The 14637-nt window shown below is 43.6% G+C and overlaps 1 protein-coding gene across 5 annotated transcripts in view; it reads right to left on the bottom strand.

Moving 5' to 3' along the window:
• The window catches only part of LOC112266881 (zinc finger protein 609), a 191628-nt gene that overhangs the window by 43185 nt on the left and 133806 nt on the right, over positions 1 to 14637 (bottom strand). The gene's annotated exons all lie outside the window — the stretch shown is intronic.

Raw genomic sequence — 14637 nt, 5'->3', positions numbered from 1 at the left:
TTGGCAGCAGTGGTAGGCCATTTCCCCTGCTCTGTGAATGTTGAACATTAGTGTCCTAGAGAGTGAAACCCTTCTCTTCGGTCTACTGGTTTAACTGCAGCATACTGTTCTGGCCTGAGCTCTCAGCCTCCCAGAAACCCACTGAACCCCCCCTGGGAGGCCCAGGATTTGATTTGATAAATGTACCCCACTATTTGAGCAAGCCGAATCAGCTACAGGGCAACCTCATGTAAACGGCTGGCTTTAAGGGAGGTCTGACTAGCTCTCCTACCGTGGGAGCTAGTCAGCCATATTCCCGAAAGCTGTGGTGGTAGCACTAGCGGTAGCACTAGCTTATTTAACCTCGATGGTGGAGATCATTAATGTCCTCCATGATTATTACTCATGGCTGAGAACTCTTAAGTGCACCAAATCATTCAAACATAAGCTATGGCTGAAATAAGGCACCTTGTCTGTAGCCATTATTGCAGGTTCTTGCTCAGGGAGCCAATTTGACAATCTAATTAGTGGTGTTTATTGACTCAACACACAGGAAAGTACAGCATTTAAAAAGATATCTATTTTTACCGCAACATATAACCAAGAATAGCCAGGAGAACAGCAGAAGGAGAGCAGTTCTAGGCCTATGTTCCAAACAGAACCATTTCCAAACCAAACTTCAAAAGAAAACAGAAAACAGTGCAGTAGATCAATCCACACATTGTGAGAAAAAGCAACAATGGAAATAGTTTATATAAATATACTTGAGGTCTTGCTATTTATTTAGCAGTAGCTGTCATTCCGTGAGGTTAGGGGAAATATGTACATGCTATTGGGGTCAGGATATGGCAACATCTAGCCTACAACTACACTCAACATATACTTGCTATTTCGACAACAGTGTGGATGGAACTTTAGGGAGAATTGTTAATGATTTTACAATTACATTTTAATTTTATTTAGCTAGGCAAGTCAGTTAAGAACAAATTCTTATTTACAATGACTGCCTACCGGGGAACAGTGGGTTTAACTGCCTTGTTCAGGGGCAGAACGACAGATTTTTTTTACCTTGTCAGCTCGGGGATTCGATCTAACCACTAGGCAACCTGCCACCCCAATTGCTTGGTGTTGGCTTACAATACACAGGGGGAGTTGCATGAGTGGAAGAGACTCACCAATCCACTTCAGTCAACCTGGGTTAAAATGTACCGCCTTTGGGAAAAGCCTGTGTGTGTTAGGGAGGAAAAAAGGCGAATATATGATTGTATTGCGTGGAGAAACCAGGGTTACGCTGTGAGGGATTCCACAGGCACTTAAAGCTGGCTAGCCGAAGAGAAGCTGATGGGGCCGCCGAAACACAGGGCTAATCAACGAGGAAGTGCCAAGTCCAGACCAAATCAGCAGATGGCCTCCCTCACCTCTGCAGAGAGGGGACTGGCCTTTAGTTCCTACCACTTTCCCATGGGGCAACAACCCCTGAGCAAACACATCATCTACCTTGGAGCTAGTAGAACACGATGCTGAAAACTAGCAACCGACCGGGGCTGTCAGTCAACCGACCGGGGCTGTCAGTCAACCGACCGGGGCTGTCAGTCAACCGACCGGGGCTGTCAGTCAACCAGACCCCTAGTAAACACAAATCACATTTTAAATTGTCACAAACACATGGTTGGCAGACGTTACTCTGAGTGTAGCGAAATGCTTGTGCTTCTAGTTCTGACAGTGCAGTAATATCTAACAAGTAATCTAACAATTACCCAACAACTACCTAATACACACACATCTAAAGGGGGGAATGAGAATATGTACATATAAGTATATGGATGAGCGATGGCTGAGCGGCATAGGCACGGTGCAGTAGATGGTATAAAATACAGTATATACATGTGTGAGTAATGTAAGATATGTAAACATTATTAAAGTGGAATTCTTTAAAGTGCACTATATAAAGTGACTAGTGATCCATTGTTTAAAGTGGCCAGTGATTGGGTCTCAATGTAGGCAGCAGCCTCTCTGAGTTAGTGATGGTTGTTTAACAGTCTGATGGCCTTGAGATAGAAGTTTTTCAGTCTCTCGGTCCCAGCTTTGATGCACCTGTACTGACCTCACCTTCTGGATGGTAGCAGTGTGAACAGGCAGTGGCTCAGGTGGTTGTTGTCCTTGATAATCTTTTTGGCCTTCCTGTGACATTGGGTGCTGTAGGTGTCATGGAGGGCAGGCAGTTTGCCCCCGGTGATGCGTTGTGCAGACTGAACCACCCTCTGGAGAGCCTTGAGGTTGTGGGCGGTGCAGTTGCCGTACCAGGCGGTGATACAGCCCGACAGCATGCTCTCGATTGTGCATCTGTAAAAGTTTGTCAGGGTTTTGGGTCACAGGCCAAATTTTTTCAGCCTCCTGAGGTTGAAGAGGCGCTGTTGCGCCTTCTTCACAACGCTGTCTGTGTGGGTGGACCATTTCAGTTTGTCCGTGATGTGTACGCCGAGGGACTTAAAACATTCCACCTTCTCCACTACTGTCCCGTCGATGTGGATAGGGGGGGGCTCCCTCTGCTATTTCCCAAAGTCCACAATCATCTTCTTTGTTTTGTTGACGTTGAGTGAGAGGTTATTTTCCTGACACCACACTCCCAGAGCCCCCAACTCCTCCCTGTAGGCCGTCTCGTCGTTGTTGGTAATCAAGCCTACCACTGAAGTGTCGTCTGTAATCTTGATGATTGAGTTGGAGGTGTGCATGGCCACGCAGTCGTGGGTGAACAGGGAGGACAGGAGAGGGCTGAGCACGCACCCTTGTGGGGCCCCAGTGTTGAGGGTCAGCAAAGTGGAGATTTTGTTTCCTACCTTCACCACCTGGGGCCGGCCTATCAGAAAGTCCTGGACAACAGTTGCACAGGGCGGGGTTGAGACTCAGGGCCTCCAGCTTGATGATGAGCTTGGAGGGTACTATGGTGTTGAATGCTGAGCTGTAGTCAATGAACAGCATTCTTACATAGGTATTCCTTTTGTCTACACACAGCTGTATGTACGAATGAAAACAGAGACACTGCTCCACAGCCAGCGGCTGCAACACTCCTTTCTCAAGAATGTACACCCTTATCGTAGACAAACCCTTGTGACGACATTGCTTCCGTTGTCAACTTTTCAGAGCACACCTGTTATTTAGCTGTTGTTTAGTGCTGTTGGTACCCAAGAGGCTAAAACGACTAAGTGTAGGTTGACTTGTATGTTCGGATTGTGGTGTGTAGGGTAAAGTGTGTTGTCATGACGTCAGGCCTTGTTTACAGAACAACAGACGTGCTTTAAGTATTAAAGTACTGAAAAGCTCGACCCTACATCATACCCACATTAGGGGTCTCCCGAGTGGCGCAGTGGTCTAAGGTGTCACTACAGACACCCTGGTTCGATTCCAGGCTGTATCACAACCGGCAGTGATTGGGAGTCCAATAGGGTGGCGCACAATTTGTCCAGCGCCGTCTGGGTTTGGCCGGTGTAGGCCGTCATTGTAAATAAGCATTTGTTCTTAACCGACGTGCCTAGTTAAATAAAGGTGGGAAAATTATAATTGGATAAACAAACCCCCATGATGTCACTGGGGCGGCAGGGTGGCCTAGTGGTTAGAGCCGGAAGGTTGCAAGTTCAAACCCCCGAGCTGACAAGATACAAATCTGTCGTTCTGCCCCTGAACAGGCAGTTAACCCACTGTTCCTAGGCCGTCATTGAAAATAAGAATTTGTTCTTAACTGACTTGCCTGGTTAAATAAAGGTAAAATAAATAAAAAAAATGCTTACTGACTGGCTAGCCGAACTCATTTTAGTAAAAACCTACCCGTCTTGCTGCACAAAACAAACAAACAACAATTTAGAAGGGAAACAATAAACTCCAACACAATTTGAAGAGTCTTAAAACATTGAAATGAAAAGGAGCTTTGTAAATACAATCCATTATCTGAATGACAGAAAAGGAGCTTTGTAAATGCAATCCATTATCTGAATGACAGAAAAGGAGCTTTGTAAATGCAATCCATTATCTGAATGACAGAAAAGGAGCTTTGTAAATGCAATCCATTATCTGAATGACAGAAAAGGAGCTTTGTAAATACAATCCATTATCTGAATGACAGAAAAGGAGCTTTGTAAATGCAATCCATTATCTGAATGACAGAAAAGGAGCTTTGTAAATGCAATCCATTATCTGAATGACAGAAAAGGAGCTTTGTAAATGCAATCCATTATCTGAATGACAGAAAAGGAGCTTTGTAAATACAATCCATTATCTGAATGACAGAAAAGGAGCTTTGTAAATACAATCCATTATCTGAATGACAGAAAAGGAGCTTTGTAAATGCAATCCATTATCTGAATGACAGAAAAGGAGCTTTGTAAATGCAATCCATTATCTGAATGACAGAAAAGGAGCTTTGTAAATGCAATCCATTATCTGAATGACAGAAAAGGAGCTTTGTAAATGCAATCCATTATCTGAATGACAGAAAAGGAGCTTTGTAAATGCAATCCATTATCTGAATGACAGAAAAGGAGCTTTGTAAATACAATCCATTATGTGAATGACAGAAAAGGCGTATGGTGTAAAGAGCGCTTCACACTAAAGTGCGAATGACACTGTCACTGCAGAGGTGGTGACGATACTGTTAATGACTTCCACACACAGGTGGTGGGGATAAGGAGGGATTTACACAACCACTTCTCCGGTTTCTTTGACTCTCACAGGCAGCACAGTAAGCAAAGAGGCTCCACCGTGAGAAAGGGGAGTTGGAGGAACTAGGAAGAGGGGTGTCGACGAGGACGGCAACAAAATTACTTTATATATATATTTATATATATGTTTTTTTCCATTTAGCAGACACTCTTATCCAGAGCGACTTACAGTAGTGAGTGCAGATATTTTCCTACTGGTCCCCTGTGGGAATCGAACCCACAACCCTGGTGTTGCAAGCACCATGCTCTACCAACTGAGGCACACGGGAACATTTGTTAGTATTGAGAGTCTCGCTGTGTGTTTTGGCAGTTAAGCAACAAGCTCCCCGATGAATTGAGCTCAGAGAAGTGGGGCCTTTAATCGGAGCGGCAACCAGCGCCAGTAGCATGGACCGGCGGGCCCCCCCAGGGAGCACTGGTACCGCCTCTTTAAGAGGCCCTTATCCTCAGGGATATTGATCATTGAGCCCTCAGAGAATATCAGAGATGGCGCTGGAGATGAATGAGGAAAGCATCTTATAGCCAATGATCATGCATTGATGAGCACCCCAAACAACCACTTTATCAGGGAACTTAGATTGAGATAGTCTTCTCTTTCCAGAATTGAGATACTGATTGTTGCTATGCCGCTGGTTTTACTCGCGCCAGTTGTGAATGTTGTCGCAGCAAGGCTGGCAGGCAGACGCACATGAAGGACTCGTCTATGATTAGCATCCCAGAGAGAGCAGCTCTGTCAGGCAAAGCCAAACGCTCCGGTCTGAGGAAAAACTCCTGTGGTTGTGTGAACACTCACTCTGTGGTTGTCCTCTGATGCTAAATTCAACATCTCTCGCTCTCTCACTGGCTCCATCTCCATGCAGGGTGACTCTGCAGCTCCCTGGATTTACAGGCTGGCAACTAAACATTCTACAGCCACACTGTTAGCAAAGTCATTCCAGGGCCTAACGAGGTGACTCATTACCCACACCCCGTAGGGAACAGTTCATTACCCACACCCTGTAGGGAACAGTTCATTATCCACACCTTGTAGGGAACAGTTCATTACCCACACCTTGTAGGGAACAGTTCATTACCCTCACCTTGTAGGGAACAGTTCATTACCCACACCTTGTAGGGAACAGTTCATTACCCTCACCTTGTAGGGAACAGTTCATTACCCTCACCTTGTAGGGAACAGTTCATTACCCACACCCCATAGGGCCATGGGGAACAGTTCATTACCCACATCTTGTAGGGAACAGTTCATTACCCACACCTTGTAGGGAACAGTTCATTACCCTCACCTTGTAGGGAACAGTTCATTACCCTCACCCTGTAGGGAACAGTTCATTACCCTCACCCCGTAGGGCCATGGGGAACAGTTCATTACCCACACCTTGTAGGGAACAGTTCATTACCCACACCCCGTAGGGCCATGGGGAACAGTTCATTACCCACACCTTGTAGGGTACAGTTCATTACCCTCACCCTGTAGGGAACAGTTCATTACCCTCACCTTGTAGGGAACAGTTCATTACCCTCACCGTGTAGGGAACAGTTCATTACCCACACCTTGTAGGAAACAGTTCATTACCCACACCTTGTAGGGAACAGTTCATTACCCACACTCTGTAGGGAACAGTTCATTACCCACACCCTGTAGGGAACAGTTCATTACCCACACCCTGTAGGGAACAGTTCATTACCCACACCTTGTAGGGAACAGTTCATTACCCACACCCTGTAGGGAACAGTTCATTACCCACACCTTGTAGGGAACAGTTCATTACCCACACCCTGTAGGGAACTGTTCATTACCCACACCCTGTAGGGAACAGTTCATTACCCTCACCCTGTAGGGAACAGTTCATTAGCCACACCTTGTAGGGAACAGTTCATTACCTACACCTTGTAGGGAACAGTTCATTACCCACACCTTGTAGGGAACAGTTCATTACCTACACCTTGTAGGGAACAGTTCATTACCCACACCTTGTAGGGAACAGTTCATTACCCACACCTTGTAAGGAACAGTTCATTACCCACACCTTGTAGGGAACAGTTCATTACCCACACCTTGTAAGGAACAGTTCATTACCCACACCTTGTAGGGAACAGTTCATTACCCACACCTTCTAGGGAACAGTTCATTACCCACACCCCGTAGGGCCATGGGGAACAGTTCATTACCCACATCTTGTAGGGAACAGTTCATTACCCTCACCCTGTAGGGAACAGTTCATTATCCACACCCCGTAGGGCCATGGGGAACAGTTCATTACCCACACCTTGTAGGGAACAGTTCATTACCTACACCTTGTAAGGAACAGTTCATTACCCACACCTTGTAAGGAACAGTTCATTACCCACACCTTGTAGGGAACAGTTCATTACCCTCACCTTGTAGGGAACAGTTCATTACCCACACCTTGTAGGGAACAGTTCATTACCCTCACCTTGTAGGGAACAGTTCATTACCCACACCTTGTAGGGAACAGTTCATTACCCTCACCTTGTAGGGAACAGTTCATTACCCTCACCTTGTAGGGAACAGTTCATTACCCACACCCCATAGGGCCATGGGGAACAGTTCATTACCCACACCTTGTAGGGAACAGTTCATTACCCACACCTTGTAGGGAACAGTTCATTACCCACACCTTGTAGGGAACTATTCATTACCCACACCTTGTAGGGAACCGTTCATTACCCACACCCTATAGGGAACAGTTCTTTACCTACACGTCCTCCTGGATTACAGTCAGGGTGTCGAGCTCATCCTCCTGTATTACAGTCAGGGTGTCGCGCTCAGCCACCCGTCCTCCTGGAGTACAGTCAGGGTGTCGCGCTCAGCCACCCGGCCTCCTGGAGTACAGTCAGGGTGTCGCGCTCAGCCACCCGTCCTCCTGGAGTACAGTCAGGGTGTCGCGCTCAGCCACCCGTCCTCCTGGAGTACAGTCAGGGTGTCGCGCTCAGCCACCCGTCCTCCTGGAGTACAGTTAGGGTGTCGCGCTCAGCCACCCGGCCTCCTGGAGTACAGTCAGGGTGTCGCGCTCAGCCACCCGTCCTCCTGGAGTACAGTCAGGGTGTCGCGCTCAGCCACCCGTCCTCCTGGAGTACAGTCAGGGTGTCGCGCTCAGCCACCCGTCCTCCTGGAGTACAGTCAGGGTGTCGCGCTCAGCCACCCGTCCTCCTGGAGTACAGTCAGGGTGTCGCGCTCAGCCACCCGTCCTCCTGGAGTACAGTCAGGGTGTCGCGCTCAGCCACCCGTCCTCCTGGAGTACAGTCAGGGTGTCGCGCTCAGCCACCCGTCCTCCTGGAGTACAGTCAGGGTACTACCGGCTTATTGGTAAGTGTAAGCTCCATAGAAGAGGACGCGGACCGGAAAACGGCATCGGTCTGAGGAATTCTTCTAACCGTCGACTAAAAGCATGCTTACATGCCCAAGCTTCAGATCGCTCCAAACCAAAGATGCTTACGACTGAAGGGAGAGACCACCAAACACAAACCCACACTAAGGGAGAGACCACCAAACAAACCCACACAAAGGGAGAGACCACCAAACAAACCCACACTAAGGGAGAGACCACCAAACAAACCCACACAAAGGGAGAGACCACCAAACAAACCCACACTAAGGGAGAGACCACCAAACAAACCCACACAAAGGGAGAGACCACCAAACAAACCCACACTAAGGGAGAGACCACCAAACAAACCCACACAAAGGGAGAGACCACCAAACAAACCCACACTAAGGGAGAGACCACCAAACAAACCCACACTAAGGGAGAGACCACCAAACAAACCCACACTAAGGGAGAGACCACCAAACAAACCCACACTAAGGGAGAGACCACCAAACAAACCCACACTAAGGGAGAGACCACCAAACAAACCCACACTAAGGGAGAGACCACCAAACATATATCCACCATCTAGACTACAGACTTTAGCCTTGCAAAAGAGCAGGAAGGAGGACCAGTCTCTAGCCCGGGGGGAGCAGGAATCTAAATGGAAGCATAACCTCAGTGGAAGCTCCAGCTGAAACCTACAACAAAAACATCCATTATTCCTGGCAGTGTTTCTCCTTTTTGTGGGCTCAAGTGCACTATTAGTGGTTCAGCGGTCATTTTTCTCAGAAAAGTTTCCACTTCGCCAGGCCTGCACACACACACACACACACACACACACACACACACACACACACACACACACCCCATGTGCTTTGTCCACACCCTGCAAACAGGGACTCTGAGGTTGTAAAAGGATTGGGTCTGTCCAAAGACAGAACGTTTCATCCCAAATATAAACTATTTAAACGGCTTTTCCTTACTGTTCAACATATGATTTAAGTATTGCAAATCAAACTTGTGGCAGTGTGCCGTGTTACGAAAGACTGCTGTGGGAATGCTGTCCTATTAGGTAAAAAGCATCGCTGAAAACCTCGGCTGTTAATAGACCTAAGGTTGAAATACAACCACATCACTATTCAGGTAGTAAATGATTGGGGATTGTCTTTAAATCAACATGAAGCTTCACTAAGCTAAATAAGCCCTAGCAAAACGGAAAAGACTGAACAGCCCTTTACTTTCTAAGTCCTTTCAGGGGTAATACTACCTGCTCATGACGGTTTAAAAGACCAGGCCCTTGGTCTGCTGAGCCAATGGGCATCATCTCAGGTGCCCCTCCCCATTCCCCCTCCCAAACCCATCATCAAACAACCATATCCACTTTCACGCTGCCACAGAGGAGAATCAATGCTCCCCTAGGAAAACAAATGGCAAAAAAAACAAAACAAGGGGAAGTGAGGAAAAGAGGTCTGGAAAAAAGTTAAGCGCAGAGTTATACAACTGGTATAGTGGGAATGGAATCTCACAGAAACACAACATTTGGTTTTGGCAGGGGAGTGCGTTACAGCTTAAATTCCATTGAGTTCACAGAACATTCCTGCGTAACCCCCCACCCTCTCCTTTCCGCAGCAGAGTAAGTGTTTCAGATTCAGGACCAGATCCCTGCATGCCCCCGGATGTGTGATGTCACCTCCCCAACATCCCTCTGAACGGGGACACGCTGGGAGGTGGTGACCAGTCCCTGCGGGGGAGGTTGGACTCAGGTAGGGGTTAGGGAGCAGAGTTCAGTCCGTGTCAAGAGTCTCCCGGTAACCACAGGAGATGGTCCCACCACTGTTGAAAATACGTCTGCCATAGAAGTCCCCCCACCCACCCACCCACCCACACATCATAATGACAAAGGAGAGAAGCAAAAAATGTAGAGTGACAGAGGAAAACGACGCAGAATCATTTAGAATCTAAGTAGTAAAAGAGACTTGAGGGTCTGTAAACTACACCACAGATGTACGTAACCAATTGAGATACTACAATAGAGCCTGCTTTAGCCTAAGCATTAGAAACTTAATAAGGCATAAAAATGATTTGACACAAATTACAATTTAACAAGAATGGGGAATTAAGCGACAATCCTCAATCATTTCTTTGAGGGCACATTTGTATTAGTCCACTTGCCTCTCGGCTAATTTGAACTGATTGGGGGCCTTCTCCATGTCTTCACAGGCTTAAATGAATCATCTACCCAAGTCGACACATCCTGTTTTCACTGAAAAACTAGCCCAGCAGGAGAGACTTTAACAGAGCCACATGCTCACCTTTAACCTTACAGTGACCTCCCCCATCTCTGACCCTGCCACTAACTGACCCAGGTAGTAAAACGCCTGTTATTGTTATTTATTGTGTCACAATTTAAAAAAATAATAATAATTAAATCACATTTTCTTGTTATCTCTGCATTGTTGTGAAAGCCCTCAAACGTAAGCTTTTCACATTAAAGTCTACACCTGTTGTATTTGGCGCATTTAATCAAACTTTACTACATGAATGCTAACACAATGACTGTAATCTATTCACTTTACTACCTGAATGCTAACACAATGACTGTAATCTATTCACTTTACTACCTGAATGCTAACACAATGACTAAGCTATTCACTTTACTACCTGAACGCTAACACAATGACTGTAATCTATTCACTTTACTACCTGAATGCTAACACAATGACTAAGCTATTCACTTTACTACCTGAACGCTAACACAATGACTGTAATCTATTCACTTTACTACCTGAATGCTAACACAATGACTAAGCCATTCACTTTACTACCTGAATGCTAACACAATGACTAAGCCATTCACTTTACTACCTGAATGCTAACACAATGACTAAGCTATTCACTTTACTACCTGAACGCTAACACAATGACTGTAATCTATTCACTTTACTACCTGAATGCTAACACAATGACTAAGCTATTCACTTTACTACCTGAATGCTAACACAATGACTGTAATCTATTCACTTTACTACCTGAATGCTAACACAATGACTATAATCTATTCACTTTACTACCTGAATGCTAACACAACGACTGTAATCTATTCACTTTACTACCTGAATGCTAACACAATGACTATAATCTATTCACTTTACTACCTGAATGCTAACACAACGACTGTAATCTATTCACTTTACTACCTGAATGCTAACACAACGACGGTAATCTATTCACTTTACTACCTGAATGCTAACACAATGACTAAGCTATTCACTTTACTACCTGAACGCTAACACAATGACTGTAATCTATTCACTTTACTACCTGAATGCTAACACAATGACTATAATCTATTCACTTTACTACCTGAATGCTAACACAGCGACGGTAATCTATTCACTTTACTACCTGAATGCTAACACAACGACTGTAATCTATTCACTTTACTACCTGAATGCTAACACAATGACTGTAATCTATTCACTTTACTACCTGAATGCTAACACAATGACTATAATCTATTCACTTTACTACCTGAATGCTAACACAACGACTGTAATCTATTCACTTTACTACCTGAATGCTAACACAATGACTGTAATCTATTCACTTTACTACCTGAATGCTAACACAACGACTGTAATCTATTCACTTTACTACCTGAACGCTAACACAATGACTGTAATCTATTCACTTTACTACCTGAATGCTAACACAATGACTAAGCTATTCACTTTACTACCTGAATGCTAACACAATGACTGTAATCTATTCACTTTACTACCTGAATGCTAACACAATGACTATAATCTATTCACTTTACTACCTGAATGCTAACACAACGACTGTAATCTATTCACTTTACTACCTGAATGCTAACACAATGACTGTAATCTATTCACTTTACTACCTGAATGCTAACACAACGACGGTAATCTATTCACTTTACTACCTGAATGCTAACACAACGACTGTAATCTATTCACTTTACTACCTGAATGCTAACACAATGACTGTAATCTATTCACTTTACTACCTGAATGCTAACACAACGACTGTAATCTATTCACTTTACTACCTGAATGCTAACACAACGACTGTAATCTATTCACTTTACTACCTGAATGCTAACACAACGACGGTAATCTATTCACTTTACTACCTGAATGCTAACACAATGACTGTAATCTATTCACTTTACTACCTGAATGCTAACACAATGACTAAGCTATTCACTTTACTACCTGAACGCTAACACAATGACTGTAATCTATTCACTTTACTACCTGAATGCTAACACAATGACTGTAAGCTATTCACTTTACTACCTGAATGCTAACACAATGACTGTAATCTATTCACTTTACTACCTGAATGCTAACACAATGACTAAGCCATTCACTTTACTACCTGAATGCTAACACAATGACTAAGCTATTCACTTTACTACCTGAACGCTAACACAATGACTGTAATCTATTCACTTTACTACCTGAATGCTAACACAATGACTAAGCTATTCACTTTACTACCTGAATGCTAACACAATGACTATAATCTATTCACTTTACTACCTGAATGCTAACACAATGACTGTAATCTATTCACTTTACTACCTGAATGCTAACACAATGACTGTAATCTATTCACTTTACTACCTGAATGCTAACACAACGACTGTAATCTATTCACTTTACTACCTGAATGCTAACACAATGACTATAATCTATTCACTTTACTACCTGAATGCTAACACAATGACTGTAATCTATTCACTTTACTACCTGAATGCTAACACAACGACGGTAATCTATTCACTTTACTACCTGAATGCTAACACAACGACTATAATCTATTCACTTTACTACCTGAATGCTAACACAGCGACGGTAATCTATTCACTTTACTACCTGAATGCTAACACAATGACTGTAATCTATTCACTTTACTACCTGAATGCTAACACAATGACTGTAATCTATTCACTTTACTACCTGAATGCTAACACAATGACTATAATCTATTCACTTTACTACCTGAATGCTAACACAATGACTATAATCTATTCACTTTACTACCTGAATGCTAACACAATGACTAAGCTATTCACTTTACTACCTGACTGCTAACACAATGACTATAATCTATTCACTTTACTACCTGAATGCTAACACAACGACTGTAATCTATTCACTTTACTACCTGAATGCTAACACAATGACTGTAATCTATTCACTTTACTACCTGAATGCTAACACAACGACGGTAATCTATTCACTTTACTACCTGAATGCTAACACAACGACTTAATCTATTCACTTTACTACCTGAATGCTAACACAATGACTATAATCTATTCACTTTACTACCTGAATGCTAACACAACGACTATAATCTATTCACTTTACTACCTGAATGCTAACACAATGACTATAATCTATTCACTTTACTACCTGAATGCTAACACAATGACTATAATCTATTCACTTTACTACCTGAATGCTAACACAACGACGGTAATCTATTCACTTTACTACCTGAATGCTAACACAACGACTATAATCTATTCACTTTACTACCTGAATGCTAACACAATGACTATAATCTATTCACTTTACTACCTGAATGCTAACACAACGACTGTAATCTATTCACTTTACTACCTGAATGCTAACACAACGACTGTAATCTATTCACTTTACTACCTGAATGCTAACACAATGACTATAATCTATTCACTTTACTACCTGAATGCTAACACAACGACTGTAATCTATTCACTTTACTACCTGAATGCTAACACAACGACTATAATCTATTCACTTTACTACCTGACTGCTAACACAATGACTGTAATCTATTCACTTTACTACCTGAATGCTAACACAACGACGGTAATCTATTCACTTTACTACCTGAATGCTAACACAATGACTAAGCCATTCACTTTACTACCTGAATGCTAACACAACGAAGGTAATCTATTTAAGGATCTTCCCTTTTCTTCTTCTTGAGGAGAGTATTTGAAACGCCAACACTAATGACTGAAAAGAGACACCTTCCTCAATCTCTCCAATTGCACAGAAATAGCGTGACGTTTAACTGAGTGGGGCAAAGTCCATCTTCCATCAATCACTCGTGACCTTTCAACTTAACCCAGTTGGTGTGGACACAGTTTAACTAATCTCACGCTATGTTTAGATGTACCTCTAAGCAGCCTTTCAGGTTAGGAGCTCTAATCCCAACTATGTAAACAAGCAGGAACTAAGGACTTAAAGTTGAGACAATTTAGAGAAGATTCCTTGTGATCTCAACATCCCCAAACGGCATTTGCCACTTTGATAGAGATCAAAGGCTTGATAATGTACCCTTTTATGAAACAAAGGGCAGAAAAAGCCAGACTTCTCAACATGTTTAAGACTCAAATTAAATTTAAAAAGTTTAAAAAATATATAAATATAATAAAAAGCAGGACATTGCCCTCTCGTCATAAAACCAGAACACTTTCACACTAGTTGCCATAAGTCGTTCACCTAGCCGTACTCTACACAGACCGGTGTGGCATAACCAATCAGAGCTGCGGTAGGAGTATATGCAAATAGACTACTGCCATATAT

This window comes from Oncorhynchus tshawytscha, linkage group LG01 (assembly GCF_018296145.1).
Source record: "Oncorhynchus tshawytscha isolate Ot180627B linkage group LG01, Otsh_v2.0, whole genome shotgun sequence".
Classification (NCBI taxonomy): domain Eukaryota; kingdom Metazoa; phylum Chordata; class Actinopteri; order Salmoniformes; family Salmonidae; genus Oncorhynchus; species Oncorhynchus tshawytscha.
The sequence above is the reverse complement of the archived record's forward strand: the minus strand, read 5'-3'. Positions and strand labels throughout refer to the sequence as shown.